Below are 23,647 nucleotides of genomic sequence, written 5' to 3'. Positions count from 1 at the left end.
TCCTGTCACATTGTTAATCCTGTTAGTTCCCGTAGCAGAAACTGTCAAGTCTGCTACTGTAGGAAAAATGATGCAGAGGGATAAACATTGGAACTCTCCTTAAGGAATTAAACACTTAAGGGACTCAACAGTGGATCTTCTCTACATCTTAATAAAGTTTATAATGAGCTCTTCAATCAAATTCCACACCTTTTAGTTCAATTCTCTATCATAAAAATTTAGAATAGGGGAAAACTCAAAGTAAACATATATTATTTATGAAAATTTACAGTAACATAGTTCTGTTTGAAAATGACAAGAAGATGAAAACTTTCTGTAGCAAATCTATTATTACTTGTCAACATATTTCAGATTCGACTCGAAATAATATGAATTCCAATATGAGCAACTCTAAACCAAATGCCAACAAATATAGATCAATACATATTCTAAAATATTTCCATATATGATTGAATCACTCAAAGATTAAACCTTTATCCATTACAAGGACAACACGAAGAAATAGAAGAAAAAAATTTGAAACTCAACTATGAAAATCTTTATTGAAAACCAAACAAACTACATAAATGAAATGGTTGTCTACAGCCAAAGAAAACTAACAAGACTACATTTTTAACTATTCTTTTTGTTGTCCTTCTTTTTTGAAAACTCCAGCTCATTATATACTATTCATGGGCAGTTACAAACGAATGACTCTTCATATTCCATTAGTTACAATGACAAGTGGGAATCATCTAAATCTTATAATAAAATTTTGCATTTTAATATACTGTCATACTTCCTGTCGCAAAACTTCTGCATTTTAACAATATTTTCTGCAACTTCCTATCACAAAACTGTTGTATTTTAATAATATTTTTTGCAACTTGCTGTCACAAAACTTCTACATTTTACTGATATTTCAGGTTGCCTTCCTGTCGCCATCAGACTTCCTGTCACAGACATGCTCTTGCACCATACTCCCAAATTTGAAAAATTTCCATGTCCCATGGAAACATGCTTGACTGAAACCTGCAAAAAAAAATATGAACCTCTACCTCTTCCTCTTCACTTTCTTTCACACCTCCATTGAACCATTTCTTCAAACTGAATTACTCATCACTGAAATTTGTAATGGCTGCCTCCAAATGTCCACTTCTCCAGTGCTGCATTTCTCACAAACACCAACACTTTGTCCCTCACTTGGGAGTCCCTCTTGCCTCTCTCCCCAAAGCTTTTGGCAACACACAAAGGACCATCTTCTTTGGCCCTAGACCATCTCCTATGGCCTTCACCTAGTAGACCTCCTATCCATCCATTTGTAGCAAGTGAACTAGCACTTGCAACCACAAAACTTCACTAACAAAAATCATATACCCAACTCTTCCTGGTGTAGATTTCCTTCTACACACTTAGAATCTTTTGAGCTCTGATACCAAAAATAATGCAGAGCCTCACCTTGGAAAACTCAAGAGGAAATCAATCACTCAACTGAGTTGCTTCAAGGGGCACATGCATCTTCCAGGATCAAACTAAAATCAAACTCTGCAATTTACTAACTGATTCTCTTCATACATATATTAAAATGAGAACATGCAACATGAACTTCAAGAACGATTAAAAACTCCTGCAAACTATTAACAAACTAATTTTTTCAATACCTAGTGAAAATTGACATGCAACAGGAACTTTCTTAACCTCCTATTGCCCCATTTCAATTTTCTGCATCAAATTAACTTAGGCCAACCTGACTTTTCCAAAATGTAAATAGAAAAAACATGCATGGATTTAACCACTTCAGAAAGAAAATTGAATATCCAAAAATATACAAATTGTTTTCTTAAATCAATGGTAACTACGTTTAACTTCTCTCTGCATCTCTATGCATGAAATTAAAATCTGAAAACTAGGTCAGCCAGTAAAGATAACCTCTTTAATATGACTCAAAATTGCAATCTCATGCTTCAATTTGATATTTTTCTCCCTCACATGCAACCATAAGATTTAACATATCAGTGAATAGATGAACACATTCACCCGATTTAAAATCTAGATTCTGCATGGCTATGATCAGAAATAAAAGACCCAAAAAACAAAATAAATATAGAAATAATATAATAAATAACTCTTCTGTGATCTTAGGAACTGATCACAGAGAGTTTAGACAACTCCCATCAAAAGATGCGACTCTCAAAATCGCTAAAGTTTACACTCATAGTTCAGGAAAATCGCGCTACCTTCAACAATTTTCAAATTAAAAAATTAAATTAATAATTTTTTTTATTTCAAAAATCCATTAACATGTTGCTATTCTAAAACAAAACCATTAATTTGGAAAAGTCACACTAAAAACAAAGATTCACCAAAATCAGAAAAAAACTCAAACTTTCTATTTCTCTTCCACTCAATCCGATCTCCTTTACATTCAAAAATTTGCCTTTTACAACACTTTCCCATCTCTTCTCTTGGGAATATGAAATGTCCACAATGAAACACGAAATTGAAACCTATTTTGGAATCATGAAAAATCAGATTTCAAAATCTGCCACTAACTCTTCCAACTATTGGAAGTTTCCTAAAGTTATCGATTTCTAGTTGGATTAATTATTTAAAACACACACACAAAACTCTTAAAGAAAACTGACTCAAACATAAGAATGAAATTACTTTGTCCTAAGTGGCTATAATTGGAGAGCTTATATGATTGCTATTGCATTTATGCCACCACATTGTAAGACATTATTACAAACATCAAAATTTAAACACACTTTAAAACATAACATTACATTTATGCACAACTTCCTGTCGCATTTTTAATCCTGTTAGTTCCTGTAGCAGAAATTGTCAAGTCTGCTACTGCAGCAAAAATGATGCAGAGGGATAAACATTGGAACTCTCCTTAAGGAAATAAACACTTAAGGGACTCAACAGTGGATCTTCTCTACATCTTAATAAAGTTTATAATGAGCTCTTCAATCAAATTCCACACCTTTTACTTCATTTCTCTGTCATAAAAATTTAGAATAAGGGAAAACTCAAAGCAAGCATATATTATTTCTAAAAATCTACAGTAACATAGTTCTGTTTGAAAATGACAGGAAGATGAAAACTTTATGTAGCAAATATGTTATTACTTGTCAACATATTTCAGATTCGACTTGAAATAATATGAATTCCAATATGAGCAACTCTTAACCAAATACCAACAAATATAGATCAATACATATGCTAAAATATTTCCATATATGATTGAATCACTCAAAGATTAAACCTTTATCCATTACAAGGACAACACGAAGAAATAGAAGAAAAAAATCTGAAACTCAACTATGAAAATATTTATTGAAAACTAAACAAACTACATAAATGAAATGGCTGTCTACAGCCAAAGAAAACTAATAAGACTACATTTTTAACTATTCTTTTTGTTGTCCTTCTTTTTTGAAAACTCCAGCCCATTATATACTGTTCATGGGCAGTTACAAATGAATGACTCTTCATATTCCATTAGTTACAATGACAAGTGGGAATCATCTAAATCTTATAATAAATTTTGCATTCTAATATACTGTCATACTTCCTGTTGCAGTCAGACTTCCTGTCGCAAAACTTTTGCATTTTAGCAATATTTTCTACAACTTCCTATCACAAAATTGTTGTATTTTAATAATATTTTCTGCAACTTCCTATCACAAAACTTCTACATTTTACTGATATTTCAGGTTGCCTTCCTGTCGCCATCAGACTTCCTGTCACAGACATGCTCCTGCACCATACTCCCAAATTTGAAAAAGTTCCATGTCCCATGGAAACATGCTTGACTGAGACCTACAAAAAAAAAACATGAACCTCTACCTCTTCCTCTTCACTTTCTTTCACATCTCCACTGAACCATTTCTTCAAACTGGATTTCTCATCACTAAAATTTGTAATGGCTACCTCCAAATGTCCACTTCTCCAGTGTTGCATTTCTCACAAACACCAACACTTTTTCCCTCACTTGGGAGTCCCTCTTGCCTCTCTTCCCAAGGCCTTTGGCAACACACAAAGGACCATCTTCTCTGGCCCTAGACCATCTCCTATGGCCTTCACCTAGTAGACCTCCTATCCACCCATTTGCAACAAGTGAACTAGCACCTGCAACTACAAAACTTCACTAACAAAAATCATATACCCAATTCTGCCTGGTGTAGATTGCCTTCTACACACTCAGAATCTTCTGAGCTCTACTATCAAAAATGATGCAGAGCCTCACCTTGGAAAACTCAAGAGGAAATCAATCACTCAACTGAGTTGCTTCAAGGGGCACATGCACCTTCCAGGATCAAACTAAAATCAAACTCTGCAATTTACTAACTGATTCTCTTCATACATATATTAAAATGAGAACATGCAACATGAACTTCAAGAATGAATAAAAACTCCTGCAAACTGTTAACAAATTAATTTTTTCAATACCCAGTGAAAACTGACATGCAACAGGAACTTTCTTAACCTCCTATTGGGCCATTTCAATTTTTTGCATCAAATTAACTTAGGCCGACCCGACTTTTCCAAAATGTAAATAGAAAAAACATGCATGGATTTAACAACTTCAAAAAGAAAATTGAATATCTGAAAATATACAAATTGTTTTCTTAAGTCAATGGTAACTACATTTAACTTCTCTCTGCATCTCTATGCATGAAATTAAAATCTAAAAACCAGGTCAGCCAGTAAAGATAACCTCTTTAATATGACTCAACATTGCAATCTCATGCTTCAATTTGATATTTTTCTCCCTCACATGCAACCATAAGATTTAACATATTGGTGAATAGATGAACACATTCACCCTATTTAAAATCTGGATTCCACACGGCTATGATCAGAAATAAAAGACCCAAAAAACAAAATAGAAATAGAAATAATATAATACATAACTCTTCTGTGATCTTAGGAACTGATCATAGAGAGTTTAGACAACTCCCATCAAAAGATGCGACTCTCAAAACCGTTAAAGTTTACACTCACAGTTCAGTAAAATCGTGCTTCCTTCAACAATTTTCAAAACAACAAATTAATTTTTATTTATTTTTATTTCAAAAATCCATTAACATGTTTCTATTCTAAAACAAAACCATTAATTTGGAAAAGTCACACTAAAAACAAAGATTCACCAAAATCAGAAAAAAACTCAAACTTTCTATTTCTCTTCCACTCAATCCGATCTCCTTTACATTCAAAAATCTGCCTTTTAAAACACTTTCCCATCTCTTCTCTTGGGAATATGAAATGTCCACAATGAAACAAGAAACTGAAACCTATTTTGGAATCATGAAAAATTAGATGTCAAAATCTACCACTAACTCTTTCAGCTATTGGAAGTTTCCTAAAGTTATCGATTTCTAGTTGGATTAATTATTTAAAACACACACACAAAACTCTTAAAGAAAACTGACTCAAACATAAAACTGAAATTACTTTGTACTAAGTGGCTATAATTGGAGAGCTTATATGATTGCTATTCCATTTATGCCACCACATCGTAGGACATTATTACAAACATCAAAATTTAAACACACTTTAAAACATAACATTACATTTCTGATGCAGAGGGATAAAAATTGGAACTCTCCTTAAGGAATTAAACACTTAAGGGACTCAACAGTGGATCTTCTCTACATCTTAATAAAGTTTATAATGAGCTCTTCAATAAAATTCCACACCTTTTACTTCATTTCTCTGTCATAAAAATTTAGAATAGGGGAAAACTCAAAGTAAACATATATTATTTCTAAAAATCTATAGTAACATAGTTCTATTTGAAAATGACAGGAAGATGAAAACTTTATGTAGCAAATCTGTTATTACTTGTCAACATATTTTAGATTTGACTCGAAATAATATGAATTCCAATATGAGCAACTCTTAACCAAATACCAACAAATATAGATCAATACATATTCTTAAATATTTGCATATATGATTGAATCACTCAAAGATTAAACCTTTATCCATTACAAGGACAACACAAAGAAATAGAAGAAAAAAATCTGAAACTCAACTATGAAAATCTTTATTGAAAACTAAACAAACTACATAAATGAAATGGTTGTCTATAGCCAAAGAAAACTAATAAGACTACATTTTTAACTATTCTTTTTGTTGTCCTTCTTTTTTGAAAACTCCAACCCATTATATACTGTTCATTGGCAGTTACAAACAAATGACTCTTCATATTCCATCAGTTACAATGACAAGTGGGAATCATCTAAATCTTATAATAAAATTTTGCATTTTAATATACTGTCATACTTCCTGTCGCAAAACTTCTGCATTTTAACAATATTTTCTACAACTTCCTATCACAAAACTATTGTATTTTAATAATATTTTCTGCAACTTCCTATCACAAAACTTCTACATTTTACTAATATTTCAGGTTGCCTTCCTATCGCCATCAGACTTCCTGTCACAGACATGTTCCTGCACCATACTCCCAAATTTGAAAAATTTCCATGTCCCATGGAAACATGCTTTACTGAAACCTACAAAAAAAAACATGAACCTCTACCTCTTCCTCTTCACTTTCTTTCACATCTCCACTGAACCATTTCTTCAAACTGAATTTCTCATCACTGAAATTTGTAATGGCTGCCTCCAAATGTCCACTTCTCCAGTGCTGCATTTCTCACAAACACCAACACTTTGTCCCTCACTTGGGAGTCCCTCTTGCCTCTTTCCCCAAGGCTTTTGGGGACACACAAAGGACCATCTTCTCTAGCCCTAGACCATCTCCTATGCCTTCACCCGATAGACCTCCTATCCACCCATTTGCAGCAAGTGAACTAGCACTTGTAACCACAAAACTTCACTAACAAAAATCATATACCCAACTCTACCTGGTGTAGATTGCCTTCTACACACTCAGAATCTTCTGAGCTCTGATACCAAAAATGATGCAGAGCCTCACCTTGGAAAACTCAAGAGGAAATCAATCACTCAACTGATTTGCTTCAAGGGGCACATGTACCTTCGAGGATCAAACTAAAATCAAACTCTACAATTTACTAATTGATTCTCTTCATACATATATTAAAATGAGAACATGAAACATGAACTTCAAGAACAATTAAAAACTCTTGCAAACTATTAACAAACTAATTTTTTCAATACCCAGTGAAAACTAACATGCAAAAGGAACTTTCTTAACCTCCTATTGCCCCATTTCGATTTTCTACATCAAATTAACTTAGGCCGACCCGACTTTTCCAAAATGTAAATAGAAAAAACGTGCATGGATTTAACAACTTCAAAAAGAAAACTAAATATTCGAAAATATACAAATTGTTTTCTTAAATCAATGGTAACTACGTTTAACTTCTCTCCACATCTCTATGCATGAAATTAAAATCTGAAAACTAGGTCAGCCAATAAAGATAACCTCTTTAATATGACTCAACATTGCAATCTCATGCTTTAATTTGATATTTTTCTCCCTCACATGCAACCATAAGATTTAACATATTGGTGAATAGATGAACACATTCACCTGATTTAAAATCTGGATTCCGCGCGGCTATGATCAGAAATAAAAGACCCAAAAAAATAAAAAAATAGAAATAATATAATACATAACTCTTCTGTGATCTTAGGAACTGATCACAGAGAGTTTAGACAACTCCCATCAAAAGATGCGACTCTCAAAACCGTTAAAGTTTACACTCACAGTTTAGAAAAATCGTGCTTCCTTCAACAATTTTTAAAACAGCAAATTAATTCTTTTTTTTTTAATTTCAAAAATCCATTAACATGTTGCTATTCTAAAATAAAACCATTAATTTGGAAAAGTCACACTAAAAACAAAGATTCACCAAAATCAGAAAAAAAGCTCAAACTCTCTATTTCTCTTCCACTCAATCTGATCTCCTTTACATTCAAAAATTTGCCTTTTAAAATACTTTCCCATCTCTTCTCTTGGGAATCTGAAATGTCCACAATGAAACAAGAAACTGAAACCTATTTTGGAATCATGAAAAATCAGATTTCAAAATCTGCCACTAACTCTTCTAGCTGTTGGAAGCTTCCTAAAGTTATTGATCTCTAGTTGGATTAATTATTTAAAACACACACACAAAACTCTTAAAGAAAACTTACTCAAACATAAAACTGAAATTACTTCGTCCTAAGTGGCTATAATTGGAGAGCTTATATGATTTCTATTCCATTTATGCCACCACATCATAGGACATTATTACAAACATCAAAATTTAAACACACTTTAAAACATAACATTAAATTTCTGCCCAACTTCCTGTCACATTTTTAATCCTGTTAGTTCCTGTAGCAAAAACTGTCAAGTTTGCTACTACAGCAAAAGCTCTCATGTTTTGATTACTCTTTTATTGTATCAGGGTGAAAGTGATGTCAACTTTGGGGAAACTATTGATCATTATCAGCAAAACCTTGATAGACTTATCGATGATATGCGTTCTTATGTGCAACAACCTTGTGTACTTTTCATTCAGGTAAAATGAAAGTATTGATGAATGGCCTCAATGTAGGTTATTGTTTTCATGATCTCACACCTTTCATTGTATTGATCTGATAGGTCACTATAACCATTGGTGAGCTTCCATATGGTGAACCTGTTTAGGAGATTAAAAAAGCACAGTTTGATGTCAGCATCCTTAATTGCTACTATTAGGAAAAGTGTTATTAGATACATATATAATAATAAACTTGTTCATTGATTTTCCATGTTCAGACTGTGAACATATATTATCCTAAATTTTTACTGTTAGGAAAAGTGTTATTAGATACATATATAATAATAAACTTGTTCGTTGATTTTCCATGTTCAGATTGTAAACAGAGTTTAAGCTTGTCCTGCTCTTTGTCAAAGAGAATGCAATGCAGCCAAATGACTAGATCTGAACAGGTTTTTGATTGTGGAACATGTCCAACAACACTACTGGAGTCTTGTACCCCCCTGACCCCAAGTGAAAATCTATAAGAATACAAAACAAAATCAACATCACCATCAATAACCATTCCCTTGAGATGCACTTTAACTATAATAAAATATAAGGGGGCTGGGAACAAATTTAATATGAATGACAAGAGTATAAAACATGAATTAGTTGTAACTATAGTGCTAAACATATTAATGATTGTCAAAACTCTGAATCTTTAGATATACTAACTAAAACAATCACAACCATCTAGTTGCAAAGGCTAAATCTAGCTCACTTATACTATTATATTTGGCTCTCTTACGCTCATTGGATGTATCTCCTAATTTCAATGTCCTCAAATTTGGGGATTTTGGCAATTGGATGTTTGGGGAGTTGAATATGTAGAATATGATTAATATCCATTAATGAAATCTGCAATCAGGTAATGAGTAGAATGTTATGATCTAAGTGTATATCACTTCAGAAATAACTATGCCAAGTTCCCAGGGAAAATACTTTGTTTTTTCTAATGGAGTAAATAATTTCAAAATAATTGAAGAAAAAAATGTCCTTGGAAAATGTTGACAAAAACAGGCAAAGTTTCAGGTAATTCTAGCCTGAACTATTTCACCATGAATAAGGAATGCGAACTATTTAATAAAATTCATACAAAGAATAGGGCCCTATAGTGATACAATATAGAATGGTAAAACATGGAATAAATTGTATAGAAATCCAAAGGCTCATTTGGACCAGGTTATAAGTGTTCACAAAATCTGAAAAATGTGAAAAACGTGGAATTTTGCACAAGGGATATAAACTGCTTGCCAAAATGCCCCTGTAAGAGTAGCAATGTAGCATCATGAGCGTATTATACAATGTGAACTGCTTGATAGATGACCTCTCATTTGAACTTTGTCAATTGAGTGCAGCAATTAGAGATATTAATTAGAAATTGTGGAAGGTTGAGAATGGATTATGAACATAGATTAAAGCATATTAATGGGGAGAAACTTATCAAATTTTATTGCTTAAGATGTTCTTATAGGTGGTTGTTGAGTATGATCTTTGATCTTCCTAATACAATGAACTAGCGATTGATCTTCCACTATAATTTTCCATACTTCCCCCTTCCTATTTTGAGTCATTAATCCTTTGCTTAGGAGAAGACAAAACTATTCATGGTCACACAGTGTCTTAGAACCAACACTTTCATTAATAAAAGGTCATTTTATATTATGTGTTTAAAATATATCCTTAGTAATATTATTTGATAAGTTATATTATTACTATATATATATATATATATCCAAAATCCCCTCTAAAAAAAATTTGTGCATCCATGCATCAGCACCCCACACCCGCACCCGCACCCGCACCAACATCGGTAATGTAGTTGGAAACAAAAATAGATATTCCCATAAAATATAAAAAAGGATCAAATGAAAAGTAAATACTATTTAGGTTATCTTAGACATAATTGAGCAAGAGAAAGAATGATTTCATTAAGAGATATACCACTAATTATTGTAGGAGTTGAGAAATGCGCCAAGATCACCTACAATGCAAATAGCTTGCTAAAGAGAAATCTAGGGAGCAAAGAGCTTGAAGCAAATACCGCACAAGAGAATATTTCACAATAGGAAATCAGAATTGCCATGTGAATGGAATGAATTTACAATGGATGAGAGACCAAATAAAAAGGCCTCATGGAAGCTTGTAGAAAAAGCTGGAATGAGGTAGAAGATAAGGTTGACAACTAAGCACACATCCACAAGAGGTGGAAAAGATAAGTATGTTAAAGGGAACAAACTCTCATGTTGTCAACAACTAACCTCAACTACATGCATTAACCTAAGTAAGCTTAAGCAAATAGAATAAATAATTAACAATTAATTAATTATTTACTCTAACACCCCCCCTTAAGTGCAACTTAGGGGAATGCCTTAAGCTCACAAAAAAAAGGAAAAAATGCAAAAATGGGTCTCAGCAACAAGGCCATTTTAGGTACCCAAGTACAATGCAACTAAATGCAACCTTTGTAAAACAGGGAAAGAGAGAAAACCACATGGGAAAAAAATTCCCCCAAAAAAAGGTAAAACAACATGCTGAAAAAAAAATGAAGTGAAGGAAGGATGGCCTCAACCAATCCCCCCAAGGACAACTTCCATAACCCCAAGCATTGATCGCAACTGAAGAAAGCGGGGTGATGCAAAAGGCTTAGTGAAGATGTCTGCAACCTGACCAACGGTAAGAATGTACTCCAATGCAATAACACCATCCTGGATCAACTGACAGATGAAATGCATATGCAACTCAATGTGCTTGGTAAACTGATGTTCTACTGGGTTGTAAGAAATGTGGATGGCACTTTGATTATTGCACCACAAAATAGTGGGACGATCAAGAGGAAATCCAAACTCAATCATCAATTGACGAAGCCATAGAGCCTCCTGACTAGCAAGAACTGATGCCCTATACTTAGTCTCTATAGATGAAAGTGCTCGAGCATGCTACTTCTTGCATGACCATGTGATGGGACTGAAGCCAAGGCAAAACACAAAGCCAAAAGTGGATTTTCGATCATCAACATCACCAGCCCAATCTGATTTAGTGTAGCCAACAATGTGTGGAGTCCCTGTAGTATAGTGAATGCCATACATGAGTGTGCCTTGAATGTAGTGCAGAATACACTTGGCATCTTGCCAATGACTCTCATGAGTGTCTTGAGAAAATTGAGAGACTAGGTCAACCACAAAAGAAAGACCAGGGCGGGTGTGTGTCAGGTACAACAGGCTGCCAACCAACTGCCAATACAAAGTAGCATCCACTATAGATGAGGAGCAGGAGGTGGACAAAGTAACACCCAACTGAAATGGTGTAGGAGCAGCCTTGCAATCAAGCATGTGAATGGAATGAATGTACAATGAATGAGAGACCAAATAAAAAGGCCTCATGGAAGCTTGTAGAACAAGCTCGAATGAGGTAGAAGATAAGGTTGACAACTAAGCACGCATCCACAAGAGGTGGAAAAGATAAGTATGTTAAAGGGAACAAACTCTCGTGTTGTCAACAACTAACCTCAACTATATGCATTAACCTAAGTAAGCTTAAGTAAATAGAATAAATAATTAACAATTAATTAATTGTCTTCTTCTCTCTCATGTCTATTTAGGGTTTTTCCCTAGCTCCACGCTCTTCTCTCCTTGGCTTCCCTTTGACAGGTTTTTGCATGCAGGTGATCTTGGGCATCTTCAGAGTTGGATTTCATCAACTCCAACAATTGTGAAGAGGAGAATGTGTAAAAGGAAATCATTATAGTATAATACATCAAAACTGTAAATATTGTGCATTAGAACAGTCATAATGAAAGCTATGTTGTGACAACGATAGAGAATGTAGAGGCAAAATAAACCATGATATCCATAAGATAAATGTAATGTCCCCTTTGTAAATTCTTAAGATTATGAGATTAATTAGTTATAATTTGGTTGCAAGAGAGTTTTTTTTGTCAAATACTAATAACACAGAATATAGCGTCTTGATGCATTGCATAACTTATATTGGTAATATCACTTAAATAATGATAATAAATATACCTTAACTTGAAGAATGCAACCGATATCTGTATGTGTGTGCATGCGTGCATGTGTGTGTATGTGTGTTTGTAATGTTATAGTGCTATTTTTTATTGTTGCCTATAGATGTCTATAGCTAATTTTCCTTGGGAAGGCTACTGCTTGATAGAGTGATCTAAATATGGATAAGAATGAGTTGATATAATGATCCTAAAATGGAATGATTATTGAAACATTTAAATATTATAGGCTACTCAAGAAGTGGTGACTCTTAATTTAAACTCTTTATTATATCTTTATGATACTACACCTTTTTTTCACTAATGAATCACTCTATTCAAGGTGATGCTGAAGTTCAGAGAATGTATATTACAATGATTATAAATATCTCAGTGAAGTGGTTGTCTTATTTTCTTTCCTTAATTGTTAATTGTTAACAATAATGTTATCATTTTTCACACTGTCAATCTAAGGTCTAGCGAGCTGGTCGTTTATAAGAATACCCTAGAAGAACAACAATATAGATCTCAGAGTCATGTAAACAATCAATTTTCATATGGAATGGATTACAAGTAGATCTGATTTTTTACTAAAGCAAATAAAAATCACCAACTGAGGAACACCAAGAGGCCAATGGTACCATATGTAACCATCCATGTAAAGAATTTATATGGATCTTTAGTGAGAGCCGAACCAAATAATGCTATAATGAAATACACATGAACACTAAAACACCATAGAAAATCCATTGATCTCTCAGTCCTACCTCTCGACATTCCTACTCCTTTTCTCAGCAGGATGGATGAACTTGTAATCTGCCAATCAACAGCCTTTCTCTCTTAGGAAAAAAATTGTCTTCTTTCAGTTCCCATCCATTAAACCAAGCATAAGAAACCAATTAGCATTTAGCAATTTCTAAAGCTTTATTTTCTTTTGTTAGGTATATTAGTGAAGTTGCATTTTGGCATTCTATTATTATCCTTTGTTTCGGTTGCAGAATGGTAGAAAGGGTTTCACGAAAGGTTTTATACTTACGATGCAAGAGATCACACACAAGGTCTTGAGCAATACATTGTAGGGTTTGTACAAAACATAGATTAAAGAAATTTTATGTGGGATTTGATACTTTTTTTGGCTGGCTCATGGAGTGCAAAAGAAGCTGCACATGGCATTCTAACAATTTACTTTATTCTTCATGATATTGTTGTTTGCTCGAGTCCCATGCATGTATGTCAAATGCAAAATGATTGCAAGAACCAGTCTTAGGCGATTCTACTAACTACATCAAAATATTTTCTTTCCAACTCTTTTCCAAACTACTCACCATTTGTTGCCTATTTCCAGTTGCAACTTCCATAAATAAAAATTAAATCTAGAATACAAATATGCAAGTTAAACAACTAGGATTTTAATTTTCTTTCTTTGCTGCATTGATTAGAGACTTTGGGCTTAAGTTCTTTTCCATGTGAGTGTTTTGAGGTTTTATATCTAGGTGCATGATTTGTTGCTTGCAATTTTTATGCAGATAGGTCAAACTTCAAGCAGTCCCTATGGAAACATTGTATTGTTGCTCCCATGTTAAGAAGACATAATAGTTTTCTTCTAATTTTGGACTCCTTGTTCTAGTGGGAACAACCACTTACCCAGAGATAGATTTTCTGAAAGCTCACTTGTGTGTTCTGTCTACAAAAACTACTTTGAGTCTTACAAGATTCAAATGGCTTATGCTACGATCTAATCCACATCCTCCTACAAAAAAAATGGAAATATGTTCCATGCATACGACCAAGCAACTGTATCATATTGTATGTATGGTTAAATGATGCAATTAATATCCTATTTAACTGAAACATAGATATGGTTGTGTATTTTTCTATTTTTCTTTACTGCTAGCATAGTGATGTATAGACTTAACTATTGTTGCATATATATACACAGACACAAATATTTTTTAAAAACATATGGCTTTGTATGGATGGACCCAAAATGAATCCAAACCAACCCCCAAAAAGTATGGACAAATTTCAAATGCTTTAGACCTTTAATTTAGTATCTTTTAGTTTATCAAGGTTGTATATTTTCTATCCACTTCTCATTTTCACCCTAGTCTAGAGCTGAGCCTATGTCTCCTATCTCTAACCCACATCTTTCTCCAATATACCTACCTTGTCCCCTAGCTTGGATGATAGCTGGGGTCCATGAAACCATCTAGAAAAAGGACTCAACATTATTCCTCATCTTTCTACAACTGTAGATAAATAGTCAATCCATTGCTGGTAGCTGGAGGTGGAGGAGAACCATAGGGGAGAGCAACAATTGGAGAGGCCCCCATTTAATATAGGGGCATCTACAAATTTAACTATTCAAATCCTTGATACAATCAACTAGCAAATACAAAACACTCACTGGTGCTACCTTCTTATATAGATAGGGATGGCCCTATATATCTTAGTTGGCTCATATTACGTACTATAAGATCGGTTGGAGATCCTGTTAGGTACTAGCAACGAGAGGCTACCCATCTCACCCATTACAATCTCCATCTTTCTGAATGATAAACTCTATGGTGGGCACAGGAGAAGAATGAAAACTCTCATATTTATACATCGATATAAATTTATTGCTTTTCAGAAGGGGTACTTCTACAACTACCACTTTTTGTTTGGTTTTTCCTTTCAACTTTTGAGACCTGTAACTAATGCATAAGAACTTGAATCAAGGTTTTGTTATTTGTTTGCTTGCAATTGCATTAGGTGACATGTTGTCTTAGTGTTGGCAGTCCTCTCCATTGCCTCTAAGTATTTAGGAATCATTAATTAGTAAGTTGGTAGAAATTATGCAACTAGAGTGCATCTTCTTTTTTTTACTTCTGTAATTCGAGTTCAGTCATCAAATTCTCCTTAGAAGTCCATTAAGGTTTATGATGATAAATTACTTAACTACAGGGCATATCAGTACTTGAGGAATTTATTATTATTTTATGGTCCATGGTAAAGCAAAAAGATGAGCTAACAATAGAAAATGACAACCACCTCTCCACCTAATAGAATTTTGCCATCTTTACTTATATTCATGATTAATGAGTTGCCAATGTTGTAGTTGTATTAAGCATTCACAATCTCAGCTACCATAACTAAGAGTAAATAGAAAATAGTTAAAATTGTTTACCATCATCAAGCTCTTTATCTAATTGCAAGAACCTATCCACCTAATAGAAATTTTGTCATCTTTACTTATAACAGTTAATTAAAAATTTGGCAAAGCCTGAAAATTAGGCTACCTATAGTCATGATGTTAGATCAAATTATAGTGGGGCTCCAATCTGGGTGGATTATTTTTAACAAAGCAGTTGTATGTGCTACATGTGGGAATGACATAGATGTCCTAGACATTATGTTGTATTTTACATGACAACCATTTGCCAAAAGATTTGTAGGAGAGGTTGCTTCACTCAAAGATACTAGAGTGTTTGGATCGAGTGTTGCAATATCTGGCTGCAACAAGCAATACCACTTATTGTTATTTTATTTTTAATGGTTAAAAAAGAACATTTCCCTTGTATGGAAAGGTTGATAATGTAGTTTCTAATTTAATTTGCATTAGAATTTTTGAATACATATTTCAAATTCCAATCAATGATCTATCTAATGATAGATAAACAAAAAAATTGAACACTGCAATTAGGAACATCTGTACTAACTATGCACTTTTCCTGATTGGGAAGTGAAACATATTACAAACAGGGAACATGGATGAAGTGTTATGGAATTCAGATTTGAATACCCTGTATACAGTAAAGGGGAGAGACATAAGGTTCTCTATGAGAATTTTTTACCCTGAATCTATGATTATGACTCCCTTTTTCATGAAATTTTCTCTCAATACAAATCTTTCATCTCTTAATATAAATTCTTTCGCAGGCCTCTAATATGCAAATCAATTTCATAGGCCTCGGTGGTTTGATATAATATTTGATTAGTTGATGATTTGGGTGCTTCATTTAAAAATGATTTCATTTATAAAAATGATTAGGGCTAACTATTGTCAAAATTCTATTGGGGTCGAAGAATTACCATCGAAATACCAACAAGGTCCAAGAATTGCAATTCCAATGGGATCTAAGAATTACCATTAGAATCCTGACTAACATGTTTTTTCCAAAGAAGAGAGCCAAATTTACACAATGATGTCTCCTCCATTGGAGATTGTTGTCAAAAATTGACGTTGAATTTATTAGTGAGTCCCAATATTTCCATTTCCTATCTCTCTCACCTATGCCTACCAGGTCTAGATTCTGTGCTACTCCCATCTTTCATAGTGGCCCATAGCCCATAGAATTTGTACAAGATGAGTGATCATAATTGGGTAGACATAACTATTATAACTATTATGATGTGTAGTTTCTAGATTCGATTGTGCAAGATTTTCTTACATCAACATTTTGGATCGCATTCTGCGATCCATCTTCTTTCTGTTCTGCTACTCTCTTGCAACTTGATGGTGGATCAGAATGTGATCTGAAACATTGATGTAAAAAAGCTTACATAGTGGAGTCCAAAATTTTAAAACCTAAACAAAAACATTCTTATGGATTGTGCAAATCTAATAGTTATAACTATTATGTTATCATATTGAAAGTAACGGTCACAAGTTGTCAAGGTTGCTCATTGGGTCCAAGTAGTCGAATTCATATAACTAAATCCATTATATAGCATGTTCAAGATACTGAATTCAAACTGTTAAAATAAATAAACCAATTGTATGTAAATTGAAAGTCTTTCTACTTGCGACTATTATACTTAAGGACAGTTGAAAAATGAATCTTTAGGACAACTATCAGTCAACTACATACGTATTGCAATAATTGTTTGCAGCTCTCATCCAGCTAACAAGAACATAAACAAAGATTAAGTATTAGGATTGATCCAAAATGCTTCATTAATTCAAAGATTTAGAGATAATTCTTATAAATTCTATTGCATGCGCATTCCTTGATATGAAATCTCTTTGAGGGAATCTATCAAAGTGTTCAGTCGATTGTCTATGATTCCACATTTTGCATGTAGATTTAGAAAATCATTTCTATCATACAATCTGACAAATATCTAACACCTAAATCTTGCAAGAATTGTATTCCATGAGCTAGCATCTCTCCGAGGTATTCTCTAAAAAAAATTGTATGCCTTATTTGTGCATCCAAAATATTTGTGAATTTCTACTAGAACTTTTCCAATCACAATGTTTGACAGAAACCCATCTTTATTATGCTATGTTGGATGCTGGAAAAGGTTGTTAAATCTAGATTACACCTACCAATTACATTTGCTTGACAATTTCTAAGGCTTTTTCAAAAGAAATTGTTTTTGTTCTTATCCAGTAACTGCTGCAACCAATGAGAAGATTTTTTTTCCATGAATACTTCCATATATTGTCTATGCTTTGATTGTTGTTCATGCTCTATTCTACAGTTGCCATTTTAGGAAAGGCTGGCATGATGCTAGTAAAGCTTGTGCAATCTTGAGGGCCTTTTATATAAAACCATTCTATGCATATCCTCCATCAATTTTAGTCAATTAGACCAAAGCTTTTTGAGGATTTTCCTTGCAGAGATCGTGTGTGCTATGAAACTGTTTTGCATACATGTATAATAGGGAACTTGAAACTGTAACATCTAAGAAAATTTAACTTTCATTTATCATTTGCACCCTAGAAAATTCTATAGATCTCTTTATTGTTTAGGGACCAACACCATCACAAGTTTATACCTTATTCTAAACTAGAAAAGGTCCACAATCATATTGAAATGTCTAGAGAACAAAGAACCAAGATAATTTCTATGAAAATGTAAGCCAAAATTTCTATTTTGTATTCTTATTAAAAACTAAAGATTTATGTAACTAAAGGTTATATAACTTGTATAGTTCTTTGATATTTTTCTAGGCACAACTTGTTGAATATATCCAGTATAGTGCACGTTTGGAAGGGCAGACATCATAGATGTGGACAAAATATTCAAGTATGCTATTTTGGAAGATACAAAACCTATGGAAAGGTATAATGCCTCAATTTTCTGACCATAACTATAGGATTCTATGGGGCTGGTTTGGTTAAAGGGATGTCATGTTCAACTAAATCTACCAACATCTTTTGTTAAGGTAATTTTAAGGACAAAAACTATTTTCTATCTGTATCTTTATAAGTTTTATTTTTCCTTCAAGAAATTGATCATAGAAATATGTGAAGTTGACCTTCACTTCTATTTCTTAGATTTTAAGTATGACATCAATTTATCTTTCAAAAGTTATAATGGATACATCAATATGGGAACTGGAAGGGAGCTTCATGTGCCACAAACTTAGTAAACTCTTATGAGTTTCGCCAATAAAACAATTCCAATATTTGAAATGGATTATCCAAAAAGAATTTTAAGCCTTTTTATTTTCTTCTCCTCCAGCTTCTGGATAAGTCAAACATTTAATCTGGGAAATTTTATTGGCTCCATTTGGCAGGATGAGACTACAAGCCACTAGAGGCATATAGATCTAAAAGTGTTCCAACATGGACAACTCTTGTAAGACAAACATAAATATATGAAATGAAAGTGTGTAAGCTCTCAAAATAATCTTGCCTAAAGATGTCAAATACTTGCTGCCACCATCTGTCTTCTTCTCTTTTCTTCCATCTGAGACTATGACTACTTTCATGGGGAAACTATTTACTTTGCATCCAACCATAAAACCCTCCATTTGGGTTTTTAAAAAATCTCTATTTTCTTTTAGTGACATTATTCCTTTGTCTTTGTTCCATGGGCCAGCAATACTATCATTTCTTGTAGTCCTTCCATCATTTTGTTGCAGAGCAGTCCTCCATCATTCCATAAAGATTTGTTGTTGTATGCACCAATGGTAGTAAGTGTGAAAAAATTCAAGCTCATCAACACTTGCTCTAATATCATTTCACATTTACTTCAACTATATTATCTGAGAACAATTAGTAGTAGAATTTTTTTTTAAAATTAAAACTGAGAATATTAATATGTAATTAGAACCTATAAATGAGAAAATGGAGGGACTTCTTTCAAGGATATCAAGTCGTGTTTATACAAGGAAAATCAAATGCATATGGAAGAGGCCAAAGGGGACCACCAATGGCTTACATTTTTTTCTTAATTTAGTTGTACATGCTTCTACCCATAATCCAAAAACTATAGAAAATGAATGCATACTCCCTTTGAACACAAATCTATACTTTGACTCTTATTTATGTACAATTTTTTATCCCTAGGTCAAGCCAACAATCTAATTATTGTGCAGGTTTACCTCCAGTGCCTTGCACAACTTCTAACTATGCAATTCAAGTTTGACCTATATTTGACAAGGAATTTCCTCAATAAAAAATGCATATGACATTTAGTCAATCATAGTGTGATAAGTTTCAAAAGTTTCCACTGGTTAAAAGAGGAAATATCGTTAAACTATTGCACAAAGGTTAGTATAATAGGGCTTTTATCATAGTCAGAACCATATACAGTGGGGAAGAAATAGGAACTTATCAGTAGTGAATAGGATTGAAACATTCCCTTCAATCCTATTCACTGTTGATAAGTTCATATTTCTTCTCCACTATGCATGGTGTTGACTATGTTCGCCTGACTGTACTGTGCAAGGCGTTGTCTAATTGGTTACTTCTACTTTGTCTTTCATGTTCATTGAATCAATTTTTCTTTCTTGGTCAATATCATTTGCTGATTGGATGATATCCAAAAAACTCAATGCATATAATGCTTATAATATATATATATATATATATATATATATATATATATATATATATATATATATATATATATATATATATATATATATATATAAGCATAATTATTAGGGAATTATGAAAACTTAACACCAAGACTTTAGGTAGAGCTTTTTGGAAGAGAGCACGAGGGATGGGATAATTGAGAAATTTTTTGCAACTACTTAAATAGAGAGTTTTAGATGAAGTAACCACTAGAGAATTCTAAGTTGCTGATTCAAGTGCAGATGCAGATCTAGGTGTGAGAATCGGGTGTGTAGATGCACTTAGGGAGTGCTAGTGTTTGGACACAAGTACTTGGGTGTGTTGTTGTGCTTGAGGAATGAGAACTCCATTTTTTAGAAGTGGATTTGTGAGAAAAGATGATGGCTACTCACCTATTCATCTCACTAGACATGGGATTTAGTTTGAGGAAACAAGCTAAATTTGATGTAAACATATCTAGGAGTGAACACCAAAGTGCAGAAACTAGAAATGTAATGTGGAGATTGCGACTGTACACTTTCATTATTTATTTTTGTCTTGTTTCCCATTTTGGTCATTATAGTTTACAATTACTCTTAAGTGTGGAAGACTTAGCTTATCATGCTAGTGGATTTGGTAAAAGGTGAATTGATGAATGGGTTTTTCTTTATAGCTAGCTATCATCTCTGTGCCTCTTGGTTGCATGTCTAAAGGTGATGCCTAATTTTCTGTGCTTGATGGCCTCTTCGAAAACCTTGGGATCCCTTCATCAATGGGATTGTGTCAGACCAGCATTTGAAAGGTGGTCTTTGATTGTTTGGCACTTGGATACCTTAATTTATTAAATGTATATTAGTACTTGATATTGTGGAATTTCTGCAAGCTTAGATGCAATTAACTTTTGATGGCAAGGTACAAAGATGTTTCAGGTGTTTTTGAGCCTTTTGTTTCTGTTCTAGTGGTAGTGTGCTCTTCCTTAGCTCCAGATGTGTTGCAAGCGCATACTACAATGGAGGACATTTGTGTGCTTAACAATGTGCTGGACATTTATCTTTACTTGCTAGACCATATTGGAGAGCATAGTTGTGCTGGTTGTAGAAGTTTGATAGAAATGGGCAAGATTTTGTTTAAGGTAGAAAGACAGTTTGTGTTTATTGATTGGGATTGGTAACTTGTGGCATAAAGTTTTGTAGTTTCTTGTGGATAAGGATGACACCACAGTAGGAAGAAGTATGGAAGGCATGGGTATGCTACAAAGATACATTGAGAAGACAAAGGGAAGACAAAAGGAGAAAGAGAAGACAAAAATAAGAGGAGACGTGGAGAAGAAAGATGAATAGCATGGTGTGTGATTTTGTATATTAAACCAGTTATTTTATGAAATTTTGCAGATGTACTATTATCTGATTTCAGTCTTTATATCTTGTCTCATATCTCATGGTTATGGTGATTCTCAAGCTTCTAGATATATGATAATGAAGGATAGTATTGTTATTGATGTTTAAAGTTTGTCTAGCATCCTTGTATTATTACCAAGAACTTCATTGTTCACCATTCAGAAAATGACTTGCATATTCCAGAGAAATGTGACATAGTGATTGCTTGATCTCATTTTGTGGAGAAAGGGAAGATTGTTAAAGGTTTTTATGTTGTTGAGATTATTGTATTATGAGACTACATCATAACCCTATTCCCCATATCAACATGGACCAAGAATCACCATTTTGACTGCTGTTGCATGCAAAAAAATAGTGAATGAGTAGTGTGGAAACCTATGATAGAGGTGGTTAGTGTTTGCATAGGTGTTTGAAGGTTGGCATGCATCCATGGGATGAAAATAGCATTTTTGAAGAGTGGAATAGTTGAGATATTGATGTTAAGGATGGAGGTAAATACTAAGTTTCACTTACTAACTCTATCTCTAGGATTCTTCCAAGCCTACCAAGCATATCATATGAAATCCCTTAAGATTCTCCAAGGCTAGAGACCAAGTGATTGGCCTTTTCCTTTTGCCACACTCACCTATTCCCAAGTATCTCTACCTCAATCTCCACTAACTCAACCATATCTCACAACACAAAACACCTCCATCCTCCAGGATCTTTCACAAATCCATACTCCAAATATCTTCCAAAGGCTCAACTCACTACCAATAAAGTGAATTTCAAACATTCATGAGGTTCTAGGCACCTTGGTGGGCTTCCAAACACCAATTCTCGCCAACAAATATAATGAGGGCTCTTCCTTGTAGCCCTACCTTTTGGGTTTAGGTAAGAAATCAAACTCTTTCTAACATTTTCCAAAACTAAAGGTAGATTGAGATATCCATTACCGAACTCTATTAAATCCCAAATTCTTAGGTTTTAACTTGTTTATTAAGGCACATAACTCATAGGCCCTAATCTAGGCTATTAGGCCTAAAGCACACAATAGAACTATAACTCTCCAAATTCTCATAGAACACTACCAAATGAACTTGAATTCACAATTACCTAACTAAGAGCTTTCAAAATTTAGACTTTTGGGCTCCTAGTCTTTGAGGAGATACCCAAACCTTCAAACCCTTGCCTTCAATGAGGGTTTTATTTTTGAATGTAGTGGTTGACTCCCAAACTCCAATATCTCAACTATTTCACTCTTCAAAAATGTTTCTTAACATCCCATATATGCATGCCAACCTTCAAACACCTATGCAAACACTAACAACCTCTGTCATGAGTTTCCAGATTGCTGATTCACTTTTTTTTGCGTGCAATAGTAGTCAACATGTTGATTCTTGGTCCATGTTGATATGGGGAATAGGGTTATGATGTAGTCTCATAATAGGATAATCTCAACAACATAAAAACCTTTAACAATCTTCCCTTTCTCCATAAAATGAGATCAAGCAATCACTATGTCACCTTTCTTTGGAATATGTAGGAGTTACTATCTGAACAACGAACAATGCAGTTCTTGGTAATAATACAATGATGCTAGAAAAACTTTAAACATCAATAACAATACTATCCTTCACTATCATATATCTAGAAGCTTTAGGATCACCATAAGCACGAGATATGAGAGAAGATATAAAGACTGTATTCAGATAATAGTATATTAGTAGAATTTCATTAAATAACTAGTTTAATAAACAAAATCACACACCATGCTATTCATCTTTCTTCTCCACATCTCCTCCTCGTCTTTTTGTCTTCTATTTCTCCTTTCTTCTTCTCTTTGTTTTCTCAAGGTATCTTTGTAACATACCCATTCCTTCCATACTTCTTCCTACTGTGGTGTCATCCTTATCTACAAGCAACTACAAATCTTTCTGTCACAAATTACCAATCCCAATCAATAAACACAAACTAGATCTTTCTACCTAAAACAAAA

The sequence above is a fragment of the Cupressus sempervirens genome, chromosome 10, assembly GCF_028749045.1.
Source record: "Cupressus sempervirens isolate cs-2001-9-10 chromosome 10, ASM2874904v1, whole genome shotgun sequence".
Lineage (NCBI taxonomy): Eukaryota > Viridiplantae > Streptophyta > Pinopsida > Cupressales > Cupressaceae > Cupressus > Cupressus sempervirens.
This window is presented reverse-complemented; position numbering follows the sequence as displayed.